At 41.2% G+C, this 27939-nt stretch overlaps 1 protein-coding gene across 3 annotated transcripts in view; it reads right to left on the bottom strand.

Annotated features, from left to right (window-relative positions):
* Positions 1–27939, bottom strand: part of rap1gap2a (RAP1 GTPase activating protein 2a) — a gene marked incomplete at its 5' end in the record, with an annotated part of 112025 nt that overhangs the window by 62831 nt on the left and 21255 nt on the right. The window lies entirely within an intron of this gene.

The raw sequence follows: 27939 nt of genomic DNA, 5'->3' as shown, positions 1-27939 counted from the left end.
GTGCTGTTGCCAAGGGCATCCAAATTGAAATGTCTCAAGAAAAATGAAAGGGGAGATTCATTGAGACCTCATGAAAGAAAAAAAAGGGCAATTTTAAGAAATTCTACATGCTTTTTTCCCATTGCACTCATGTGGAAATACATAACACATATTTTTCACACTGCATTTCTTGTTCTTTGCCTCCAGTTAAGCTTTTCTGCTATCTATTTTCTCCAATACACCTCTTGGAGAACTAAAAAACTGCACGCTCGCCTGCCATCCTTCCAGTGAACACTTACTCCGCTGTTCTCCCCGGCTTTAGCCAGAGCCAGTTCCCTCTCAGTTGTCTCACTTCAGTAAACACCACCAAATCAGTCATCTTCCCAGAATATATCGATCCAAAATGTTCCCTTTCCATCTTTGGCCACCTGTTCTTCTTCCTCTATGAACTAACCAGCTGACTGACAGCGAGTGAGTGAATGTTTGAGTAGCTGCATCACTTTCAGTAGCTTATTAATTCCTTTTCAAAAGGACGTTTTTACCTGTTTTACTTCCTTAAACTTTGCCGGTTAATCGCTCTCCCTTTAGTTCCATCATTCATGACTGTGTTTAGACACAAATCTAAAAGCAGAGACGTGAAAGCAGGAGTATTTTAAGTTGAAGTGAAACAACAAATATAAGGAAATAATGAGGTAATTACGTTTTCTGTTTTCATTCCTCAAAACAAATACTGTGGGCTTAATGGCACAGTCACGTGTTCACACAGCAGCGTAGATAAAACTTTGTAGACAGACAAGGACGTAGGCACACAAGCCGCAGCCTGACGCAGCAGAAAAACAATTCATACTGCACATCTGCTGCAGCATGTCTGGGTCAGAGTGGCGATAATATTAAAAAGATGAATGTTGTTGTGTAGCTGAAATAGACTGTCCCAGGCTCCTCTTACACAAAGGCAATTAGAGAAATGCAAGAAACAAAGAAGAAAAAAGCAAAGAGGTTTGAGCAGATAAGATGCTTCAGTAATTGTTTGACATCAGCCAGGGAATAGCAGCAATAAACACGGCAGTTAAACTGAAGCCCTCCCCTCAGCCCCTTTTCTCTTCATACATTGCTTTTCCTGTGTGTGTGTGTGTTTGTGAGAGGGAGATCAGTGCCATAGCAACCAGACAGCTGCCAGAGGACCTGCCCGAGGACCCCTGAGGCCGCAGCCTCCCCACCCCTTCACACCCATCCGAGGAAAGACCGGGTAGATTTGATTTGATTTGAGTTAAGGTCATTTCAGGAATTTGCTGCCAAAAACCGTAGTTCAGCGCTTTTGATTGACACAATCTGCGATCATGACTCCAATGCACAAAGACACCTGAGGATTTTCCCAGCTCCCATGTGGTGCCGCACAAACAAGCCCACACCTCAACCGGACTGTCAAACATCCCCGAGAGACACACTGTTAAAAACACATGCGGTACATGCGCACATACATGTAGGCGCTCGGCCTTTTCCCTATTGTGCGTCATCAAGAAGAGGAAATGAGACACCTGTATCTATTCACTTACAAACACACACACCCGCTATCGCACCCTTTCAGCCCCATTTTCTTCCTTTTGTCGAGCACACACGCCCTCATCCACAGGTGCGACATTGTTCCCGAGCCATACGCTGAGGTATAACTGCCATTCTCTGAGCGTGAGGGTGGATAGTTTGTGTTTTAACTCTGTGTTTCCAGCAGCAACTCATTATGACGTTAATTGTTTTTGATTTTCCTTTTACTATTCCGAATGGTATGTGTTTCTTGCAAGGCAATAACCACGATCATCACAGTTTGGAAAATAATTTTGTTGAGTATCTTTTTTTGTTTGTTTGTTTTGTTTTGTTTAAAGAGGCAACCAGCCGTTGCTGAAAGCCAATAGCTACTGTACAACTTCCTGAATGGCCATTTGAGACTTGCATTAAAATCAAGTGCCTCCCCACTAGCTCCAATGCTAGAATGCTCCTTTTTACAGCAGAGATAAAGATGGTTACACCCTTTTTAAAAATGTATATATAAATATATATACGTAAACGTGACTTAAAACTTGCACTCTATCTGAATGCCACCAGGTGGCGATAGCTATGGCGGCAAAAAGAGTTGCCGTTCAAAAGAAGTCTTGATCTTGATCTCTCTCACACATACCTTATTACAGTGGTTCCCTAACTTTTTTTGCTAGGCCCCCCTTTGTTTCGCCCCCCACCACCTAAACAGCCCCCCAGTTTATTTCACACCTCAATCATTTAGTAAACAATTAAGCAGATACAAGTACATTGCAATAAATTACAGGTAGTAATAAAATACACTACTAACTCTTTTACGCTACGTGCACACCTACATGGGTATTTTTGAAAACGCAGCTGTTTCTATGCGTTTGGGCCTTTTGTCCACATGTAAACGGAGTTTTGAATCACCGGAAACTCCTTTTTTGCATTTACGTGTGGACAAAGAATACAGAGTTCATCAAAGGTTTGTGCCTTTTTTATGTCACACTGTGCGCCACGTTATTGTTTACATGAGATGAATTGCAGAATGGCAGATAGAGACAAAATACTGTTAATCTGACTATCTTCAGGTTTTACATGCTTACATACACGGACGCAGCTACTGTCCCTCCATTTACAAAGGCAGAGGCGTCACGGTGTGATTATTTTACGTGTAGTTGTTTTTTTCATGTAATAATATTCAACATTGCTGTCAATACATTTAAAAAAAATGCTTCTCTGTGCAAAATGGGTTCAAAGACATAAACAACTGTGGGATACTGTTTGTCCGTGATTTGAACCGAGTGAACAAATTGTGGCAGGATCAGCCTGATATTATTTGCATCCCACTGTGGGCGACCATGGAACAGGGGGTTGGGAAGCGCATCTGTAACGGGAAGGTCACCGGTTCGATCCCCGGCCTCTCTGTCCTGGTCGTTGTGTCCTTGGGCAAGACACTTTACCCTACCGCCTACTGGTGTTGGCCAGAGGGGCCGATGGCGCAATATGGCAACCTCGCTTCTGTCAGTCCGCCCCAGAGCAGCTGTGGCTACAACTGTAGCTTGCCTCCACCAGTGTGTGAATGAATAGTGGAATTATATTTAAAATAGTGGAAGCGCTTTGGGTGCCTTGAAAAGCGCTATATAAATCTAATCCATTATTATTACTGTAACTTTACTGTATAAAGAGCTAACGTCTCCAAAATGTTCAAAATCAAGAATGTGGGATACTGTTTGTCAGTGACTTGGAGAGCCCAGCACGTGCTCTTGATGCAGGGAAAACCAATTATGCAGGGGAGACCTACCTTGGCACTTGTGCAGGTGAAGTCAAAGGGAAGATGCTTCACCATATTTTCTAGTATTTGGCTTGGAAGGAAGTTGGTTTGGAAACATATTTGGCAATGCTTCTTCTCCTGCTTTGCGTTTGTGTGGCAGCCCTGTCAATAACCTGGCCATTATGCTAGCAGCGTTCTTTTTTTTCTTTTCATACCGCGCCCCCCCCTGCAATGGCTTTGCACCCCCCCTATGGGGCGGGCCCCACACTTTGGGAACCTCTGCCTTATGGCTTCATGGACTCAGTCACTGACTGTGAGTCACACTGAATAAAAAAAAAATTAAGTCTGTTTTGTAAATCGTTGTCATACCATGTTAAAAAACAGAGGATTATCTGTGGCACAATGTTGTCAATCATAAGTCATTAGCCAATGAGTATGCGGTTTCAGTCAGACCCGCCCCTCCATTCCACATTCAGTTCTTGGCAAACGAGATGGGAGAAATGCTCTTCTTGTCACAGTAGCCTATCTTTTATACTTACATTATCTGTATACACTGACAGTATATACAGTTTACATATCTTTCATGGGCAGTTCATTCAGTTAACCGTTTCTGTATCAAACCTAATGTGTTTTGCTCCTTCTCCCCACAATAAATGAAATTCTTATTCCCTTTTAGGGGCACAAGAAAATTGTCATAAAATCAACAAATTTTAATTTTGGATGTAAAACAGAAGCCTTGTTGGGGCTCTGCAATGAAACAACATGATGGTTTTGAAACAGCACAAGAAAATCAATGTAAACATCTACATGTAAAGTTACAAACCCTTGCTCTGGGTGTTTGCTTACTACACACCCAGAAACTTGCACACATGCTTGCGTGCGTCTCTTAATGGTGCCAGGCAGCCTTTCCTGTCACTTCACAGCTCCTCAAGTGTCCCACAGACAAACAGATGCCAGTCCAGCAACGTCATCTCACTTTGCTGCTCATTCTATTGCAGGACACACACACATACAAACACACACTCAACTCTAAAATGCCTTTTGTAATAAACAAAACTATACCGTGGCAGCTCGTCTAATAGGCTGCACCCACAAGGCCAAACACACACGTACACACACTTAAAACAAAATGCTTGACCCAACTAGAAGGTTACTGCAGAAAATGACCTTCACAGCTGCTGAGTAACTAGTTTATCCACACACACACACACACACACACACACACACACACACACACACACACACACACACACACACACACACACACACACACACACAGATGTTGTTTTCTCCCTCTACTTTCCTTTTCAGTTAAATCCCCTGTTCCAACACGCTCTGTTCCACACCATATTGGTATATCACTTTCTGCTGTCCATATCATGCATGTCATGCATGAAATAGTATCTTGGCAGATTCATCTCCACCATGTAGTGACTCCTGCCTGTCTGGGCCAGGCAGAGGTGTCTGCTGTTTATGAAGAAACGCCGGAGCTGAAATGGAAATGCCAAACGTGCCATAAATAAGAGCTTAACTCTGGGATGTCTGTCACGTTGTCATATAAGTGAAATGAGTAAATCCAGAGAAACGCCGTGACTCACTATCTTTAAGGTCATCCACAACCTCATGTAGAGAAAATATGGAGAATTTATTTGATGGGATTTTAAAAAAAGATGCCAGCTCTGATTATGCTGCGTATTTCAGAGATAAGCGGATAGATCCAGGTTCTGCAACGACTGTCAAACCCTTTCACAAAACAAAGCAGGGTGTTGAGCATTTATATATAGTAGTTAAGGCTTTTTAAGCTGCTTTGATTGCTATTGAATGTGTCTTTGTATTGCCAAGCATCACCATAATTCCCACAAAAGCCGAGAGCTGAGGCATGTTTTCACTTCTGTCTGTTTCCCAATCAAACTTTTGTGAAACTTGGCGGAAAGGCAAAGCGCGGAGACAAAATAAAGGGTTGGCCTTGCTGAAAGGAACTCTTCTTTTAATGTGGTGGTGTCGTTTTACTGACGCTCAGATTCGCTGTAATGAAATTAAACAAAGATTTTTTTCAGTCTGAGCCCGTGCCTGCTTGGGTTTCTTCCATGTGCCCTGGTTTCTTTCCACAGCCCAAAGACAGGTTAATTGGTGACTCTCTATATATACACATACTAATGACCTGTCCAAAATGTGTTCCCTGCTTTCTGACCTGTGTCAGCTGGGACTGGCTCCAGCCCCCTATTAGGGTAAGTGGGCACAGCTAATGGATGCATCTGCTCTGCATGTATTGTCTGGTTTCATTTATCAACTGCTTGATCTAATTTTTCTGTCCTACAATTTCCTCTTTTTTTTTAATTTTTAAATTTTATTTTAGTGCCCCCAAATTTTCACTGAGTCCGTTTTCATGCAGGAGGTGCTGGTGGTCTGAAGCCTGCTCCCCCCATTTTTGTCACTGTTTAGGGGACTTCTCGCCTTAGCAACAGCACCGCTTCTCTTCCTGTAGCTCTCATCTCTTCAGTATCTATCACACTATCACTCTCTCTCTCACTTTCCCTCTTGTTGGTGTTATTTTCCATTAACCCTTTTTTTTCTTCCTTTTTTTCCTTCCACACAAATCCCTCTTTCCCCTCCCCCTTCCCTCACTCCCATTTCTTTTACTGAACTATCCTGCACAGTAAACTTTAATCGATTATAATATTACAGTTACCAACTCTAATAAAGAAATATTTGGAGAATTCAAGAATTGAAATCTATTTAAACCTTTAAACTGATAACACTGCACACATACGCACACACACACACACACACACACACACTTCTTAAAAAGCACATTCCATTTTACAGTAAATAATTAAAATGTGGTCATTGCAGCAGGATAAATGATCACTGGTGATGTTCACTTTAGATAATCAGTAATCTGTAACCGATTTCCTGCATCATCTCAGAATCTAAGCCTCTCATTCATGGCTTTTAGTCACTGCCATTTAGTCTCACTTCATATCACACCTTCCTTTTATCTCCTCTCTGCGTGTGTGCGCTCCCTCATGATAATGCTTTCCACAATTCAGTATTTGGACCAAAGATTTTTTTTTTTATATCAAAGAACTAGAGTGCACTATTATTATGGTGACATATGCCGATGGAAACAGAACTGTGCACACAAGTTACGGACATGACATAACATTTGAATACAAATAGATGAACACAAATCTTAAAGCGGGCTTTTTTCTTATTAGACGACAGGACAGCATCAGCAAAATATTTTGTTTGTTCATTCCCCCCTGGAGAAATTGTACTGAGGGCAGCATAAGGGTAAACTGTTGCCTCACAGCAAGAAGAAGTGAAGATCTGAAAGCACTGGGCAGCTGGGGCCCTCTCTGTGTGCAGTTTTCATATTTTTCCTTTGCTTGAATGGGTTCCATCCAGCATGCATTTTAGCTTAATTGCTGACTTTAAACTGGCTTTAGGTGTGAATTTGAGTGTGATTGGTTGTTTCTCTGTTTTAGCCCTGCAATAGACTGGCAACAGGTTCAGGGTGTAGCCCATCTCTGACTCAGTGACATCTAGGGTATGCTCCAGAGAGGTCTAATGCACTACAACTTAAGAAAATACCAGCAACAAAAAAACTGCAAAAGCACACAAAACACAAGCAAAATGAAAAAGAAAAAACACAACAACCCCCAATTAAAATAATCAGAGGATTCTTCAATGTTGTGAGAGAGAAAAAGATGCTAGGTAATGTGTGTTTTGTTGTGTGCTCTTGGAAGCTTTTTCTAATTGCAGTGTATTTGAACGCCCATTGTACTCCAGCTGCCCGTGCACCTTATTGAATAATAAATTAATAAAAAGGATGGAGGACAAAATCATTCCACTTAGCTTCGCTGCGTGAAACATGGCTGAATCCCTGGTGTCATTTCACTGGTGACAACTGTTAACATTGTATCAAGATTATTACAAGAGAGGAATTAAATTAATTTATATTTGTTCTTTTAAATAACAAAAACTAATATTGTTAGTACACGGCTGTGAACAGACATCCACAGTGACGTCTTCTCCACAGACCAGCATTACAGAGCCTGTTTTTTTTTAAGTTGTTTATGATTTAAAACATCTACTTCTGTTCCACGTGCAACTTAATGCATTGGACTGTTACAAGTTCCCTTTCTGGCCACAATGTCAGCCCTTCAACAAACTCAAGAATGCCATCACTCAATGTAAAAGCAGGTACGTCAGTAGGATAAAGTATTTGACCCAGACATATGAGGTCACAAGTTTGAAGCACCACTGATGTGTGTGAGGTTTTTTTTTTCATCTTTTCATTATTTTTAGCAAAAAACTTAAAAATATGACTTTAATGAATAATGAGAAAGTAGAAAACAATACATTATCTTGTGAGAAAGTGTAATGAGGGCATTTGAGATGTAACAGTTTTCAACTATGGCTAGACATGGAGAAAAGACCACCAGCTGGTGGTTATTTAACATCAAAATGCTTATTGGGACTCAATATTCTTTTCGTTCTTGTCTTCCAAACACCACCTGCTTTCACTCTATACCAACCAACAGTGCCCGACCCCACTGTTGGTCTGGCGAAGAGAAGCTAAAATAGTTTTAAAGGGACTGAAACAACACCCAGTATACAATAAATAGGGGTGGGTATTGATAAGATTTTCACAATTCCGATTCCATTTTCGATTCTGTTTAACGATTCGATTCTTTATTGATTCCCTTCTTGATTCTTTTAAAAAAAGGAGAACACTAAGGTCGATTAGCTTAGAACTTTGTTTTATATCTTCTCTTTGAACAAGATAGAAATTTAGGAGTAACATGGCCTTACAAACCCAACAGTGAGATCTTAAGAGATCCAGCCTACGGCTCTTCAATGGGGTGTCACAGGGTCCCCAGGGGAAAAAAATTGTAAATGTAAAATAATAAAATAAATATTCTTCTGTAGCAATAACAAAGTATATAAATTATAAATTATTCAGTAGCAATTACACAAGAATATCCAGTAATGTCCCTGCCTACAATTAAACACATTCACTTACCGAAAATTGGGGGCATCTGCTGTGGCAAATAGGTGCAAGCCTTTGACCACAAACTTAGTCACTGCTCGGTGACATTCGTCTATCCTGGCCTGAAAGGAGGCGCTACCGGTAGACTGCAGCGAGAACTGCCAGCATCTGAGCCAGCCAGACTCTGTCTGTCTCTCTCATCATGGTCACCTAAATGCACAGTAATGGCAGGTTTTGTAATAAGGCAGATCGCGCTAACATAATATGCACTGTTAGTTGATTATTTACCTGCCGCATTAACGGGAGAGGACGTGCAAACGTTACCGCTGCTGCTGGGTTGAGATTCACGAGTCCGGAGCGGAATTAAAAACACGACATTCATTTAAGGTTATCACGTGTTTTGTGAGCAAATGCTTTTGCATATTCGTAGTGTTTCCTCCCTTAAATGAAATATCTACTTTGCAAGTATTGCAAGTTGCCCTGTTGTCATCCGTTCTCGTAAAGTATAATCAAACTTTTGAGCGTCTGAGCCACCGTGTTTCCTACCAGGTAAATGACGCTCCGCAACGGAATGTTTGCAAAAATGGCAAACAATTCCAAGAAATTGAAACACTGGGAACCGGTTCTCAACAAGAACCGGTTTTCGATACCCATCCCTAACAATAAATGAAGATTATTTTTAGCTGACCTCAATAGGTCCACTTGATTTGTGAAGGTGTTTCCAATAAACGTGCTCACAAAACAGTCAACTGATTTATAGAATTAGATTCCTCATTCTGTTCTGCTCACATATCATTTCTCACTGACACCGGGGTGCTTGCCGTCAGGTCATTGTCATCCTCTTGTATTTACTAAACAGCTAAAATTAGAAGCTCTAGTGTGGACTCTCAGTGTGAACTCACTGGAATGAAATTCTTAGTATTGCGATATCCTGACATTCAAACTGTCAACAAATCTCTTTAAATGACAAAATCTAACAATGACTAAATCTTAGTAACAAAAGTGCCCATTCAGTCAAGCCTATTTTTATCCCATTCTTCAGCTCCATTGTTGTCATAATCCGTTACACATGAATGAAGCACACCACAGCTATGTTCCATTTTTATGATAAACACACACACTGTGCTGCTGCTGTAAAGATTTACTAAAGCTTAAATATGCATTAGTACTGCACTAAACATAGTCCTTAATGAAAACACTTTTTATTCTATTTGATTAAAGTTTACTGAAAAGAACACCATGCATAACTGCTCATGACCTGTGCAGTCGGTTTGCAATCGAGTGGTCATGAATGTGCAACACCCTCACCCTTGCTTGGCTAACAATATCTCAGGATGCATGAGACGAGCCTTCTTGTTTGCAATATTCCCCAATTATTTTAATGTATCTAATAAAATAGCAATATTTGGTGTCCTCCCATATGGAAAAGATATATAAATCTTATAAAGTTTGTATCTGTCTTGTGTGAAACTTGTATGAAAAGCATACAAGAGTGAAAACAGATATAAGATCCCTTGAAAAATTATATAAATTAAACTTATATGTTTTGGATACTTATATGATTCACTATATGAAGTAGGCCAAATCTGATGCAAGTGTTTTATACGTTTTTTCTATTTTTTTTCCATATGGGCTTGTATGGATAAAATATTGCCACACAAAATGTTGAGAAACTTAAATCTGGGGAGCCTTCAAGCCACAGAACAGGAAAAAAAAAAAAGGAGACAGCAAGCTGACAGAGACGTTGTGTTTCTCTCAGCACGCTTGCCTTGCTCTGTCCGGTTAATTTGCTCCTTTTGTCTTGGGTTTCTGTTAATAAAATCTAAGTGTCTCTGGGTGGCTTTCGTATTTGTCTGGCAGCTGTAGCCTCTCATGCAAACTACCCATTTCCTCTGCAGGCAACATAAAATGAATCATCAACTGCTGATAAAGGATTTTCCCAGACCAGTTTGACAGCTGTTTCTAAACGTGAAAGCTTCATGAATCACTGTTGTGTCATATCAGCTACACAGCAGCGAAATAAACCACAGAACGTGTTGGATTATTACTTTAAGATAAGTTTACTACAGCCTGCTGTCTGTACTTCGCAGACAACGGAGCAGAGATGAGTTATTACTTCACACAGGGAGGGAAAATGCTGTTATCAAACACATAAATTAACAGTGTCACGCACAGACACAGACAGACGCAACCAAACGTGCACCCGCATACAGTGCTATACATGGCGTTAAGCAATGCAGAAAGCTCGAGTGGTTAATGCGACTTAAACTGGCAAATGGAAAGACAAAGGAAAACAAGTGTCTTTTATAATGGGACACAAAACAGAAAATGTATGAAAGAGGCAATAAACTCCAACTCGGTGCTGGTGTTTACGACACTACAAGAAGAAATGAGAATTTTAACTAGACTATTATAAGTGAACTGAGCACTTATCATGTTTTCAAACTTTGTAATATGTATATATAACAGAAAATTATATATGCAGGTTAATGAAATAGGCTGTATAAGATGGGCGTGGTCCTCTGTGCCGCCACTGCCGATCACGAACACACTTTTTCCCTTTTTTATTAGGGCCCAAATAACACAGGGGTTTCAGACCGTCTTCGTTTATGTTCTGTCCAACCCTGATCAGATCAGTTGGTTGTTGTGTTCGTGGAGTTTTCATACGCCAGCAGTGACGCATCGCCCGTCACTTTGATTTATTCTTTGTTTCTCTCAGTAATGAAGAGTTATTTGTCCTAACATCTGGATAGCTCTTCAGCAGACCTTTGGTGCCCAGGTGCATACACGCACTCTGCATTTCAAGTGCTGTTCAAAGTGCACTTAACGCATGCATTAAAAGCTGTTTGGATGAAACAGTAGAACACAAGCCGACTGACGGGAGCACGCATGGCAGCATGATGACTGTATCGCTCCACAAGCACATCATCATGTCACACAACCACACTGTACAGTCGCTACTGTGATTACCCTGCCCCTAGCTGACTCAGGCATGTGCAACTCTTACACGCTGCTATCACTGTACATGCCATTATCGGCTTAACACTCACCAAGAGTTCCAGCACGCACAATCTGTTTATGTTACTAAATCTATAACTGCTAATGTCAACTGATGATTTTTTTATTTTTGCGTTTTTGTTTTTGTTTTTAATTCCCAATTTAAGTTCAGATATTTAGAATGAATTATAGGGGCTTGGAAGCTTCACCAGAAGAATTTAAAAATTAACTTATCAAAAAAGTGTTAAAATGCTGCAAGTTCTATTCAGAGAGGAAGTGATTTGATTATCGCTTTGTGAAGATCTCAAGGAAAAGCTTTGACTCCCACGCCTTTTAAGCAGTCTCCTTGCCTTTGAATCTCTTCAAAGACAAGAACTTCTGTTGTTCACAAAGGTGTTTTACATCCCACACAGATGTCTGCGCAGCAGTGGAAGGTGATAGACTGGAACCAAAATATGATGTTCATAAAAAGCCAGGGCCAAGTTTTATCCTTGTAGGTCTATTTCACCTTCTCTGCCCACAATTAACAGTATTTATGCCTTCTTCTCTTCCAGTCTTCTCTTCCTTTGCTCTGTTGTCTCGTTTCTTCACGTCTCAGTGGGCTATATTAATACTCTGGCACAATTTCAGGGCGCACAGTATGAACCTGCTGACAGCTTCAACTGAATGAACCACAGTCTGCTCCCTAAAATACCATTACTAAGGGTTATCATTCTGTTTTGTCTTTTTTTTTTCCTTTGACCTCCACGCTTAGAAATGATGTGCCCCAGTGACGCATAAACCTCTTCATAGAGCCTGCCTCATTTTTGTGAGGCAGGCTCTATGCCTCTATGCCATCTCTCATGCACAACAATGCATGAGAGATGGTGGAGAGCCAGCACGTGTGTGCTTCTTTGTGTGTGTGTGTGCACGTGTATTTGCAACTAGCCCACAGAGCTGGGGGCCTTGCTGAGTTGACCAAATAAGACACCATGTGTTTGTCACGGGGCGACAGATGGAGAAGGAGGAGAAAAGAGGGAGAGAGAAGGTGGAGATAGAAAGTCTACTGTATGATGGTCAGCGCGTGCAAACACACACACACACACACACACACACACACACACACACACACACACACACACACACACACACACACACACACACACACACAAACCTCTAAAAACGGCAGAGAGAATATGAGATCATTGCTGTTAGCTGTTTTTACACTGTACAAGTTGTTGCTTTATATGTCTGTACCAGACCGAGGCCAGTCAAACACCCATAGCCGCAAAATGATGCAAATATCTAATTATATTGCTTTAAAAATGTAAAACCTTGGAGCATTACATTTTATGCTTCAATCAAGTGCTTTGCATCCTGTCTAACTGTGGAAGAACTGCATTTTATCCCAACTGGAGTTGGTGTAGCCATCTCGCGTTTTAGGTGAGTGATCAGGGAGGCAATGTGCAAGAAATAACTATGTCTTTCTGTGTTTAAATGTTGCTTTTATTTGTAGCCTGTTATGAACCTTTTACTGTGGAAAGGCCATTATCATATAATGTCTGGCCTGTAATATTTTGACTCATCACTGCAGAAAGAAGTTCAAAGGGAAATGCATGAAGACTAGTTTACCAATGGTTTGAAATTCAGCATTGGTGATTGATACCCAAGTCACTATTTTATTAAAGCCCAACTGATCTTTAACACCAATGGGAATATTTGGTGAAGTAAAAACATGTTACGCCAATGTACTGTAAACATACAAAATCGGCCCGCTAAACATTCAGATCTGACTCACTGGACATTTTCGGAGCAAGCAAAAGAGGACATAAATTTGAGACTTTTAACTTTAGTTTGATAGGTTTTACACCTTTTCCTACTGATAAAGATCTCTCCCATGGCAAATCATACAACACTAAAGTAAAATAAGTACTAGATAAACAAATAAATAGCAGAAAGTTCCTGTTTTTTTACCATCTACTTTAAAAATGAAGTGTATGAGTTTTACAGTGGGTTCACAGTAAAAAAGAACTTTTTTTTATCATGTGGAAAAGCTAGATCTACTGTTGAAATGGCAATTTTTCCTTATATTAAAATATATCAGGGATTAATGTGTAGTTAAACTTCTTTACACTCACCGGCAGAGGAGATTCACTGCTCCAGACCACTTAAGACCATAATCAGCTGTATGTGACTAATGATACGTTTGACATCGCTGGACTAAACAGAGGCAGATTCCTTAACATTTGCTGTATGAAAGCCAATTATTTACCTGGTTACATTTTTTGGTGTGTTAAATATGTGTGTCGTCAGCAGTTGGACACTATGCAACATCATGACATAGTTGAAGGGTGATTTTTTGTAATGTAATTTAATGGCAGTTATAAATTACAATAACTGTAGATTGGCAAATGGCTAATATGAGCTGATAATGGCATGCAAATAATGTTAATTACACATATATATATAACATTTCAGAGAAAGAAAGTCTGTATGCTTTACACATAAAGAAAGAATTTTCCGATCAGCAATCAACATGTAAATCTTTGGATTACGAGATTGCTGAGCAGAAGGTTATATACAATATTCCTACAGTATACACTGTTCCCATAATGTTCCCATGCTGATATCATTAGTGTTGTTACAATCTGTAATAGTACAGTACAGTACAGCAGTACCACAAAAGTGTACATAATAAATTGCTGTAGGCTCTATTTTAAAGTGTCTGCAAACAAAGCACAATGCAAAGGTCTTACTTGTGGCATATTCTGCTAAAACAAAACAACACTCATTAACCGTAAGGTGTTTAAAGCAATAACTGTCGAAGCTTTCATCAAGTAACTGGAAAACATTACAGTTGCCCTATTTCAGTGGGAAATAGACTGAAGCAAAGGCAATTTGCAAGAAATTGTTGTGTTATTGCTTTAATTTAAGCTTGACTGCTCTCAGTGTACTGACTTGTTAGTTTTGCTGAATTCGAATGGGATGACTCAATCGTGTTTTGGTCCCATCCTGATTGTAATTTCATCTCAAACTGAACATTAATATGTGCAGCAGACATGTCGACAAGACTGGTGACACACAGATATCCAGCACTGTTGTAAAGAGTGTTTCTACATTGCTGATAATGACAGGATTGTTTGCACTGCGCAACTTTGTCAGAGGGTGATTGTCGACACACACAAACAGCGGTATACTTCCCCTGGCACCTACCTGTGGGAAATAAGGGTAATAAACTAAAGAGGAAATAGCGATAAAGCTGTCTTTGAGTGTGCGTATGTGTGTGTGCATGAGCGCGTGCGTGTGTGTCTTGTGTGAAAAAGTAGCAGCAGAACCTGTGAATAGTTCTGTGCGATTCAGAGCAGAATAAAGAAGAGAAGACATTTTCAAGGTCCCCCTACACACACACACACACACACACAAACACACTTAGACACATATACAATCATTCATACTGCAGGACAACAGCCCAGACAGCTATTTCAAACTGCCCTCTTGTCCCCACAGCGTCCAAAGTGGCGGCTGATGGATGATCCATCATGAGGACTATTGGTCTGGTCTGCAGATAGGCTGTGACACGGATAACCTAGCCAGAGCATGGACAGGATCATGGCTGGATTCTGTCAGCACCAGGCAGGAGAGGAGAATTTATACGGGATGAAGCAGCAAACCTGGGCTCCACTCTCGATTACTGTCATCCCCAAAGTGAAGGTGATCATACAGAGACAAGAAAAATGTCACTGTTACACTCCGAGCAGAGCAGAATCCAAACCTGGCACATTATGTAATGGATAAAAGTGAAGAAGCATACTGAGGATTGAGGGTTATCCAGAAAAAAAGATCATGGCAGTAACGTCCGCTTTCAATTAAAATTTATGCTGGGATATTTATGTTAGGTTAATTGGTCATTCTAAATTGCCCATAGGTGTGAATGTGAGTGCAAATGGCTGTCTGTCTCTATGTGTTAGCCTTGCGATAGACTGGCAACATGTCCAGGGTGTAGCCCACCTCTCGCCCTATGGTAGCTGGGATAGGCTCCAGCCCCCCTCCCACATAGCGAGCAGGTCTGGCCCGGATCAAGCTGGCACTGCTGGCTGACTTCTGGCATGATAAGACATATGCCATCCAGATATGGGCCAAGCCTGGCATAGATGGCACTGTCTATGTGATGGCATGCCATATCTGGCTCGATGGTAGTTTGATATATTTGACCCAGGTCCACAGAAAACAGGTCTGGCCCAGATCCGGCATCAAGCTGGCCCTTCTGACTGACCAGTGTCATGGCAGGGTGTATGGGCCAGGTCTGGCAATGATGGCATCATTTATGTTCATATTTTCCTATTTTAGTTAGAAGACCCAAATGCCATGTTGCAATACTATACTGCTATGGTAGCCAATGTTTCAAATACAGGTTTGACAGGTTTGTGAGTGTACACTTTATCCTAAACCTAGTGATGGTTTACTCATCTTTGCCAGCGGGTGGCTGTAGCTCAGGAGGTGGAGCAGGTCACCTACTGATCGGAAGGTTAGTGGTTCGATCCCTGGCTCCTCCAGTCTGCATGTCAAGAGTGTGAATGTGTATGAATGTAGTTAGGGAGCACTCAGTTTAGAGAAAGTGTGAATGCGGCATGTTGTATAGAGCACTCTGAGTAATCTGGAAGAGTAGTAAAGTGTTATTTAAGAATCAGTCCATTCACTGTCTGAACAGAGTTTCGCCATGTTATTTTTGCACTATTATGTTTCGGCACATGTTGTTATTACATGGCTTGACTAAGGTACCCATTAGGCTGACGTCTGGGGTCAGAGCTGAAACTGTTCTGGGCCAACACAGGGCCAGCAGTGTGTCTACAACTGGCCTATGGCTGCACACAACTTACACATGGCCCACATACTGCAAAAAATGACGGCCCTTTGGTGGCCAGATCAAGTTTGCCAGAGGTAATCCACACATGGGCCAGCACAGGACCACCAGTGTGTCTGGGCCACCAAAGGGCCATCATTCTTTGCGGTATGTGGGCCATGTGTAAGCACATTGTGTGGGCCAGATCTGGGCCATACCAATTTTGCTATGTGGGCTGTGACTCTAACAAGGATAAGTGGAAGAGGATGGATGGATGGATGGATGAATGGATGGGATATTTTTAATTTTAATTTTTTGGAGTGAATGCCTCCTAACAAATAGATTTAAGAAGTACTTGCTGCCTAGTAATGGATTTTCAAAGTTACAGAGATTATTTAGGACTCAAGTCAAGTTTTTAAGGACACCAAGAAAAACTGGAAAAGCTTTTGTTTGAGGGGAAATTTTAAAAAAAGAAGAAGAAAAAACAATTTCATGCCAAATTGACCCTGGACCTCAGACTTTATCATGCAGTCACACATCTCTTCATGGAAAATCACTGATTCGACATAAGTGAATCAGTAACAGCTGTGTAGAGAAACACCACCCTGCATCTGCACAGTCTTATAAAAATTTGGAGGTTAGGGAGGATGGAGAGGATGTGATTGCATCTATCCTCCTATCTATTCATTTTCTAAACCACTTATCCATTTTAGGGTCACGGGTGCTAGAGCCAAAGAGCGTGCATCAAGAGAGACAGGCAGAGAACACCCCGCACAGGGCCGAGGGGACGACTCTCTCCAGATTATTAGAAATTGTCAGCACCTCATGCCAGTTGTGGATTACAACTTGTTTGGCCAGGACAAAGTGCATGCCTACATGTCCTCCCTACTCCAGCTGTAACATACTGGAGTATGTTATAGCCGCCAGGCTGCTTCTGCTTCTGTTTCTCGCTCCAAAAAATGACAAAAGACTCATTCAAATCATCACTGAGACACAGATGCTGCAGACAAAACCTAGAGAAACAAATACAAAATAAACTGTGGCAGGAAGAGTAAAAGAAAATCCAACACTGAGAAGAATGCGTGAAAAAAGGCCTAAAAACACATGAGGAAACAAGATTGAGGAAGGAAATCAAAGACAGACTGCAAACAAGAAGATAAATGAGCAGAGGGCAGAGAGAAAATGCAAGTGAGAGAACAGAGTCGGAGGAGAGAAATAGGATGAGTGATGCAGGGCCGTGCTGAATAAGAGATATATCTGTCCCTTTGTGAGCGCTGATTACAGTGTCAAATCCAACCCGTTCTCACTCCCAAAGCGTAACATTTTACGCTAGGTGACAAATCGTCACCATATTACGTTTTCGGCTACCCACCACGTTCCTAAATGACGACCTCGGAAAAAGAGGAAATATGAGAACCGTCTGGACTGAACCTACACATGTTCGCTCTTATTCTTCAAATCGCTTAGAAACACGCTATTTAACATCATTAAAGTCCTGGTTAAGGTCAGGAATAAGGTTATGGTCAGGGCTAGGGATAAGGTTAGGTTTAGGGCTGGAATACAGGGCTGGAACGTCTACTCCCGCGGGAGCGTCATTGCACTGGATTCCAGCCATAACCCGCCGCGTACCATAAGAACGCCGAAGGTCTCCTTTCGCGTTCCTCAGGAACGCCGCGGGACGTGACAAAACGTCGACATGTTACGCCTCGGGAGTGAGAACGCTCTGGTCAAATCACAGACAGTCCTTTGTTAATCACCAAGCACACTGGCCTTGACTAGCTCTCTGCTCCGTGCTGTCATTTCACCAAAACAGAAATGTCATCAGACAATTATTTTCACACACTCTGGGCTATTTGAAGCTTGATTGTTTATCTCTGCTTGCGATGTGTCTGTAATTTGGCTTCGGGTGATGTTTTCTTCTCTCTTGCATACGCATAAACTACGTGCATTTTTGAAACGTAATCGCTGGGATGACAGCAAATGGATTTCTGATAGGTGTGAAAACATAGGTGGGCAAATGAAAGAATTTCGAAGATGCTGCATCATGTGACACAACAGGAAAAAACGAGCATCTTTAGTTTAATTACGCCCTCTCCTTCCTCTGTTCATCTCCTCTATAAAGCACTGCTCAGTCGAGGTTTGTGGAACTCTTTTATCCCTTTGTTTCTCTCCATGTCCCCTGGGACCATAATGTCATGCGTAACATCAGAGAGGTAAATCAATTTCCTGCTTTCTCAGTTTGCTTGGTTGAATGGGATTTCGGCTGACAGCTGGTTGCCCCACGCGAAATACACAGAAATACACATGCATGCGTTTAGATATGCACCTTGGGAAATAGACATTGAAGGGGCACGAGAGGAAGAACTCATCAAGGAAGAAAAGTGAGAGAGAAACAAATGCAGTCACAAACAATGTGTAATACAGTTTGTCACTGTATTCTGCACTTGCACTATATGTGAAACCCGCAGTGCAGATCTTGTCTGTCTTTCCCCTTCTAGCAGTAAGAGTAATTGCACCAACGCAGGAGATGATAACGCATAATGTATCCCTCTAAAAGGAAAAAGCCACACCAAAGGTAATCTGTTTGTTCCCACCTTCCATTTTATGACTGTCATCTTTCTTCTGAACACAGGCTTTCCTTTTATTATCTGAAGCTTCAGAAACTTTTGTTCGCTCTTCCTCTGTTATAATCTCACTGTCTGTAACCTATGCTCCTTCTCCCTCACTATGAGGGTTCAGATTGTGTATAAAAGATGGACAAACCCACTGTGGTGCCACCAGCACCACTCAGCATCTTACAGTACTGAAGAGTGAACTTAAACAATCAGGCAACACCCTACGGGCAGCACTTGGCAACTGTGGGAAGGAAGAACTCCCTTTTAACAGGAAGAACCGTCTAGCAAAACCAGCCTGAGAGAAATATAAACTGAAACACAAACTATGGCAAAAGGCTTATAAATGCAATGACAATAAAAAGGGGTGAAATAGAGACAAATTGCATCATGGGACATCTCCCAACTATAGCAGGATCACTAAGAGATGCCTGATCCAGGCCTAACTGTAAGTGTTATCAAAAAGGAAAGCTTTAAGCCCAATGAAAGCATGTATTTCAAACACCGGCTGCCTCACACACACATGCTAATTAGTGCTAAGTAACATACTAATAAGATACCAGAAATTCTATCATCAAAACAGCAGCACAGACTTCTTTGATAGCCTTTAATATAATTAACTGTAGAGCTGGGCGATATGAGATTTTTTCATATCACGATATGTTTTTTTCATTTCAGGCGATAACGATATCTATCACGATATAAGCCAAATAACTATATTTGTAAGATTTAAATGTGCCGTTGCTCACAAGTAAAATGTGAAATAATCAGCAGCTTGTTTTGATTTAAATATTTATTTCCCATAATAAGTTCAACAGGGTAGATGTACTTAAGGAACATGAGACTTTTTCAGATAAATAAAGGCAAATATTGCAAACTACACAAAAGGCAGCCGCTAAAGCGTTTAAGTTTCAAAATAGAACAAACGAAACAGACTAAATTGTCAATTCCACTTAGAAACAAAATATTAATTCTAAAAATAAATCTTAAGTTTGTTTTACAGAAGAACAGACAAAACTAACTTTTGTCAGTATCAAATAAACTGAGAACTAAAAGGAAATTCTCAATCTCTCCTTGTTGTATAGCTTAGCTTTTCAAACAGTTTTAACAGTTACTTTAGTCTGACAAAAGCCGAATGACGAATTAGCGCTTCCAGTCAGAGACTGAGGCTACGTCCACACGTACACGGGTGTTTTTGAAAACGGAGATTTTCCGTTTTCGTTTTAAAAAAATAATCCCGTCTACACATAAAGGCAGAAATGAAGGAAAACGCTGCTATGAACATGCCAAAGCAGCAGGTGGCGCTAGATTCCTAACCGTGCAGAAATGTTGGCCAATCAGAAGTCTAGAAGCCTCGGTGGGAAAAAGTAAACAAAGCTGGGGCATAGAAGCAGACCCGAGTCGTATGTGTGGACGGACAGTAACTGTGTGTATATGTAAGCATTTAAACACTGCAGAGAGTAGAATTAACAGTATTGTAGAAATTCATTTCACCGAAACAATAACGTGGCGCACAGTGTGACGCATGCACCAGTTTATTGTATTTCCAGACTTGCTTTCGGCACAATTTACAGTGCACGCTACTCTGTTTTTTGTCAGACTTGAAATAGCCGAAATACCTTCACACTACGGAACTTCTATGGCTCTTCCGTTCGACAATCTCTCCGGCATTGGAACCGTCATCTGTTTTCTCTTCGGTCACGCTCGGTTGATTTTTCTAGTCGGCACACTCATTTCCTCCATTATGTGCTGGCTCCATTACCCGCGGCTTGGCACTTGTGCTGTACGTAACAAGTCACGCGACGTGACGCTGCGGCTGTGATTGGTTCGGCTCTGCGCTACTTAGTTTGGATTGGCTGACCTTTTTTTAAAAAAAAAATTTATTTTAAGAGGACAAGAGCGGCGAAGTCTATCGCGATAGCTTAATTTCTCTATCGAGTAAAAGTTATATCGCGATACATATCGTTATCGTTCTATCGCCCAGCTCTAATTAACTGCATAGGAACCATATAATTCCAATATAATTGCTCCAAAGGCGCCAAGACCACAAACACCTTTGAGAGATCGAGGTCAGTGACTCCAATTAGCTGAGATGAAGCCCGACAAGCTGCTGCCGGCTATAGCCGTCTGTGTCGCCATCAGCCTGTCAGTTAAAGTGGTCACCATTTATCATCCATTATTGAAGCCTTTTTACAATAAACATTTAGTGAGTGCATAAGTTATTGGACAAAGACACAAATTTTGCATCTGTACAACAACACTTTGCGGATTTTAACTCAAGCAATCGAGTTGAAGACTTTCAGCATTAATTCAAAGGGTTTTACAGAATTTTCTGTTAACTGTTTGGAAATTACAGCCATTTTTATACACGATCCCCATTTTTCGAGGCTTTTTTTTTTTCATTTTCTCTACAAAAACATATTTAGGCATATTGGTGCACTGGTGCAGGGGTTAGAACGGCTGCTCACAGCCAAAAGATACTTGGTCCAAAACTACTGATATGATTGTCTGGCTCTCTGTGCTAGCCATATGAGAGACTGGCAACCTGTCCAAGGTGTATCCCACCTTTTACCTTATGATAGCTATTATAACTGGGATAAACTCCACAATGTTCCTGAAGTGGCAAGGCAGAAGAAAAATAATGATTCTGTGCGTGTTTATTGCACTGATTCTAGCTTTTCCATCCTGAAAAGAACTGCTTTATACCTCACTATTAATAGCATTTGTCAATAGAGGCATAGTCTACTGACATTTTGCTGCAGCTACAACAGCTACAAGAATCTATTATTTCAAAAATAGGATTATTATTATTACCATGTGAGAATAGAAAACGGGATCGATATAGCACAGTAACAAAAGAGGGTAAGACTTGATAAACCGTTTTAATGGTTTCACCATCTGCTTGCTTTAAATGTTTTCTCCCAGTCATGTTGCACAAATAGCTGTCACTTGGTGCACGTGATGTGATTTTGTAGTGACCTGAGGTAAATTGCAAAGATCTATCAACACAAGCCATTACCTAACAATGTGTGGGCCGAACAAGCAAGGCTAAGCTGAGGGTATCAGCAGGTTGCTCATATGGAGATGAATTATTCCTTTGAAAGACAATTGCATTTGAGCTCGGCTCTGACAGGGTCGTGTTCCCTGCCTCTGATGTATGTACAAAATGGACACGGTTGGAGGGAAGTTGGGTGTGCTCGTTTTTTATGCGTCTGCATATAAAACGTAGAGCTGAATAAAAGCCAGTGGCTTGGTGAAGGGCATTTGAAAGGAGAACATAACCTCCCCTATTTGGTGCTAAAAACCTGAGCTCCCAGAGGAAACCCGCAGAAGGAAAGAGAGAATATGCAAACCTCACGCTGAGCCACCATGATGAGTCACTGATACTCATGGAAGATTAAGAGATGGTCTTACACTGAAAAATAAAAAGTTAACAGTTTCACTAAATCCTCTAAATAAGCTTCTGAATCACATGAACATCAGCGCCCAAGCGCTGAACCATCTGTCAAGAGCTTTCATATGGACGCTCGCGGATGACCTCACAGGGGCAGAGAGAAGCAACTGACACGTGCAGCTTCTCGCACACAGACTTTTACTAACAGAGGTCGAACTTTAGGAGACAGAGAGGGGAAAAAACTGGATCTTTCACAGCCCCACTGCTCCTTCATTTTTTCCTCTTTGTTATTTCTGCGCTTTCCTTTTTCACTGTTCACAGCTCATTGTTCCCGAGAGAGAAGCTATCTTGTTTTTCAGTCCCTCCATCCTTCAGTTCTTATTACTTTTCTCTTCAGTCTTTACTCGTTCAGATGTTAAGAGCATCTCCTCTATGCAGGGTGGACAGCTGTGCCAGAAATGAAGGAAGGAAGGAAGGAAGGAAGGTCGAACTTTCTCCTCTCTTTTCTATTTGTTCGGTCTCAGAAAGGATCTGTCTCCCCTGCTCTATTATTGTCTCCTTGCTCTCTTTATCGCCCTTGATCCATCTTTCACTCCTCCAGACAACCCAAAGTCCATCTCCATCCTTTCGCTTATTCCCTTTTTCATTTTCTACGCTTTCCACAGCATCACTCTGCTTGCTTTGAAAGACTGAGGAGATGGACTGTAATTTGCCAGTATGTAGGTCTTAAGTGTTTGTGTACAAAAATCGACAACAGACAAAATCCTAAAAAAGAAAAAAAATTATTCTGAGTTTGTTTCTAATGGCAACGGTGCCAGCCAATGACTCCTGGAGAAACAAGACAGAGCGAGAGAGTACATAACACATACCAACACCTATCACTTAAAAATGTGGACATATTCTTGTAAGTTTTTATTGGTTTCCTCAAAAATGTATGTTATTAACGACTATTCAAATTATTTGATTTACAGCAGGTCACTTTTTCCTAACATACTTAAAGTAGTACTTACAGTACTTACATGGAGTATATTGTATATTTAGCTTGCACTGGGTCTTGGTGAAGCCCCTTGCTGTATCTAACTTTCTCTGTTTAAGGCACATAGGTGTGCTGTGAGAAATGATCAGGTGTGCCGTGGAAGATTAGCTGGTTCCACCTGATTAGTACTCTGAGCGAGTGAGTGAGTAACGGGCAGAACAATTACATTCTCTTCCACTAGAGGGGAGTAGAACTACCTGCTCTAATTAAATGGGTTGCCAACTGCCAGTAAAAGAGAAGATGAAGAATAAAATACACAATACTCATGCTCTGGGACGATGCAGTGCGTAACAGCAATAGATAGATATTTGAAAACAAAATGTAATCAATCTGACCTGGGTCCTGGAGAAAATTCCGACCCAGATGAAGGCCCTAGCATGAGCAGTGGTCAGAAGAAAGGAAAAAGGGTATACTAGGGACAAACCGAGCCAATTCTGCTATAGCTGGTGTGCGGGGAAAAATTATCAATATGGTTTTTGTGACATTTTTGTTTGGTGGTGTGTCGTGTGATTGTTCTTATATGAATAATGTGCCGTGGTTCAAAAGGTTGGGAAACGCTGGTTTAAGGAAACCGCCTTTTAATCGACTTTCTTACGATGAGCAACACTTGGCAACAGTGGGAAGGAAGAACTCCCAACTAACAGGAAGAGACCTAAATAAGGGAGGGGTTGTCATTTGCAAAAAAGCAAATAACTACTATATTATAACAAAGAATAGGAAAAACTGTCTGATACTGTTCGTTTAGAGCAGTCTGAGTTTTTTGGCTAGCAATTTTTGGTTGCGAAAAACTACCAAAGTCACATATGTGTTAGTTTTTCTCTAAACATTAATTCTTGTTGTGTAACAAATCTCTCAATATTGCTCAAAGATCTCATTTTACTCTGAATGAAGAAACATCTCTTAATGTCACTGCTAACAACATAACGCAAACTTGGTAAAATCTTGTAAGATTAAGATACACAGGCCTAGAGACCGCTCTAAAGTCATCTGACAACCACTGGTTGTGAGGTAAAAATGAGGTATGAGCCTCACATTACATAATTAGTGATAATTTTAAGTCACTTTCATGTGATGAAAAAAACAAGCACGCACAAAGCTAGCAGCTGTGCATCTGTATCAGGACTGACTCAGATGTAACTGTAAGGTCAGTTTGGAAGTTTGCTGAATCAATCTCTGTTTATCCTCAAAGCAAGTCAGCGAGGCCAGTAGTTATGAAGACATTCTCAGAACAGGACCAGGTACATCCTTTGATGCTCTCACCTCCTACCTGTCTCACCTCCTACATCCCCAGTGGATGTGAATATTGAATGTGAATGTGCGTGGGCACATGTATGCAGAAGAAATGTGTGTGTGTATGTGCGCGTGTGTGTCTGTGTGTGTGCTGTGTACCTGCCCGGGGAGCCCTTATGGCTCTAAATAGGTGAGGGTCTACTTTTATGAGCCCTTAACAGCCCGCACTCAGGCCAGATGGTGCGCTATCAGCTACTTTGTGTGTGTGTGTGTGTGTGTGTGTGTGTGTGTGTGTGTGTGTGTGTGTGTGTGTGTGTGTGTGTGTGTGTGTGTGTGTGCGCACGTGTACTATCAGGGAGAAGGCAAGAAGTAAATATTTGTCAAAAGCAAAGAGGCAGCTGGCTGTCTGGGGGACTTTAGAGTAACAAAACTGTCGCTTTAACAAGCAGCAGAGCACATGCGGTGACAAAACATTTAAGAGACAGCGAGAGAGGACAGAGGAAAACAAGCAGACAGCAATTTGTTTTTACTCCTTGCTTGTTAATAATCAAAAGAAAACCTGTGTCAGTAAAGCCTTCAGGCTAGAGTTTCATTTGCTGCCAGCCATTATAGAAAGTAAAACAAGAGCACATGAAGAACAAACAGAAAGAAGTTGGCTATGTTTTTTGTGTAGTTATGATTAGTGTATGTAAATATGCTATAACATGACCAGCTCATTGGGATTAAGAATAGCTCACATGGCTATATGTACTGTACATATCCCCACAATTTACAAATATTTCAGCTTTGGTTTCTTCATTTTTTGCTGATTTCTTAATAGTTCCCTCTCACTGTTCTTAGAATACTTAAAACCTGGCACTTAACAGCAGGAAGGAGAAAAAAACATCCAGCAATCAGCTGGTAAATATAGTGAAGGGTGATGTAACAGAGTCAGAGAGAGAGAGAGAGATTTCTGTTGCTGGTGACTTAATAAAGAACTTAAAGGGGACTAAGTGCTTGACTTAGATTGCCCCAGTAACCAGAAACGCAACATCTGATGAATGCCGCTCTGGTGATTTAATGATCGTCTCAGAGGTGCAGTCTAGTGTTGACCACTTTGAGAGTAACTCAGTACTACTACACAGGGGTGTGATTGTGTTTCAGGGAACCCACACTACTCCCCTCCCTGCTGCTGCTGTAGCTAAGAGCAGCTAACACGTCCTGTTTCCATATGTTCACTGTGTGTATCGTTTCTCACTGATACCGCCTTAAACCATGTGTAAGACAGCAGGCGAATGTGATGAAGCGCTTATTTTAGCAAATGCAGATTAAGTGTAAATATAAGGAAACTAGAGCTTGGGAAGAAAAAACTAAAATAGGACATTGGGTCAGTAAAACACAAGATGTTTCATATACCGATTACTTGTACTTTTTTACATCATTTAAAAATCAAAAAGTGTCTATTGTAACAAAAAAAAAACATATGTATTGAGGTGACTCGAATACAATATGCCATGGGACTGGAAATATACATAAACCTCCAGCATTTTATTAACTTTTAATAACAATAAGCAAATTCATGAATAAAACAAAACTTCGAGTGTAGGTGATCGCTCGTATTACAAGTCACGGCATCTTTCTGCAGGTTGTATTCTTATGTGTTGCCGATGAAGTCCGGTCGCAAGGTGAGACAACCCAGGCTCGTCACCATGGTAATGAGCCATGCTGGACCATCAGCTGATCATCAGTTCTTGCTGCCATGGCAACAGCCACGGCTCCCTATAGGCTGTTGAAGACAATATGGCTGTGGTTTTGTCTTGCAGTGGTACAGATATGAGCCTGCTGGACTTCATGTTTATATCAGGAGAAATTTAACTGATGAGACCATCATGCAGAATTGTGCCTTTTTAATGTTGATAATGTGTTACATAAATTTATACGTCTAAATATTTAAGCAGAAGCAAAATAAAAACACCAATTTGTTAAGTATGACTTAACTTGCATTGCCTTTATTGGTTTACCTACATAATTTATTCTTATATCATTTCGAGTAGTACTTTCAACAGGTACACGTTAACAGGTGGGACGGCCATCGGCACTGATCTAATAGAGAAACTGTTCCACCCAGTGGATCTTTTACTTCACTTCAGCTGCTTTCGTTGCAGTGCACAGATTTTTGCTCACTGCTGTAGGAGTCAGTTTGTGACAAACACATGGACTCGGCTCCCTCTTGTGGCCACAGGAGAGAATGAATCTTGGTCCACATTTCTGCACAAAGATATCAAGATCTCTAAATAGGTGGGTAAGTATATAAAAGAGTAGGACGCCAAGCAAAACTTTTAACAATCAAATCTAAATGATTTTTAATAGAAGTGGATGCTGTCAGTTATTTTCATTAGAAAAATTAGATGGCACACATAAAAAGCGTGTAAATGGTTTCGTATGGCGTAGCTTCACTGAAACCGGAGGTGTGATATGAGAGGAAGTGCGACATCCTTTGTTGAGTGCACGAGAACGGGTGGAGTCCGACCACTTCCCACATCATACTGCTGCTAATGCATCCGCAACTGTGTGGTTGCTTTCTCTAACCTTTTTTCACACGGTCTGAGGCAGAGGGAAACAAAACACACAGGCAAGGCCCGAAGCTGCGCTGCCAAAAGAAGCGAACTGAAACTGAACCACCTGACCTCAGTCAGCTTGCGTATATTGAACTCTGGTTCCCAGATTAACCCCAGCTGAAGGTCACAGTCACTGTGGGCAGCTGTGCATTAGATATTAACTGAGTGAACTTCTGTCCTTCATTCGTGCTCTTTGCTTTTTCCCCCCCTGCCAGTGATTGCAGGCTTATATTAAATTATGTAGCAGACTGTATCTGTGTACACTGCATCAACAAGGACTTCCAATAAGGAAAAACACAATAAAGTTGACAGCTCATTAAGGCTGTATACAGCCTCCCTGTGACTAATCACTGCTTCTTCTCTTCGTGCTGCCGAGCAAAGCCTCGAGCTTTAATAAGCCGTCACCTAAAGTAAATATAATACCAGCGGACATTCAGTCTCCTGTTTGTTCGGTAGCCACAACTCGCCGTCGTTCCCCGCAATATAGAAGGTACACCGAGAGATAGATTAAATGCCAGGCTCCAGAAATAGCAGCAGCGGCAGCAGCAGCCCATTTGCTCTTTTCCATGATGCTGGCCACCAGATAACATTTACACCTGGCCCCAAAAAACTAGGTTAGACAACGACAAGGGAAGGGGCTTTTTTCATTTTATCGTGTCCCCTCTTTTGAAAAGACCTCTTTCATATTTCCTCTTCTCTCTTGAGCCCGTCGGCCTTCATTGTGCCACTAAAACTGCCTCTCAGTCTGGACAATAATCCGGGTGGACAATAAAGTAAACTTTTTTCATATTTGCAAAATAACTACATTATATTAAAAAATGTACAAGTGCAGTTTAGTTACAGTCTTGGAGAACATCACAGCTTTATCCATATCCCATCCACTATAAGCCATCCATCTGAGCTGGGAGGCGCTTTCGGATTCAAGCAGCTGCTCCACTTAGACGGAGCAGAGAATGAATGGAAATAACATATAACAATGTATAATTAGCAGCAAGT

Source organism: Rhamphochromis sp. 'chilingali' (genome assembly GCF_963969265.1).
Source record: "Rhamphochromis sp. 'chilingali' genome assembly, chromosome: 8".
Classification (NCBI taxonomy): domain Eukaryota; kingdom Metazoa; phylum Chordata; class Actinopteri; order Cichliformes; family Cichlidae; genus Rhamphochromis; species Rhamphochromis sp. 'chilingali'.
Note: the sequence above shows the minus strand (reverse complement) of the source record. Positions and strands in the feature narration are given on the sequence as shown.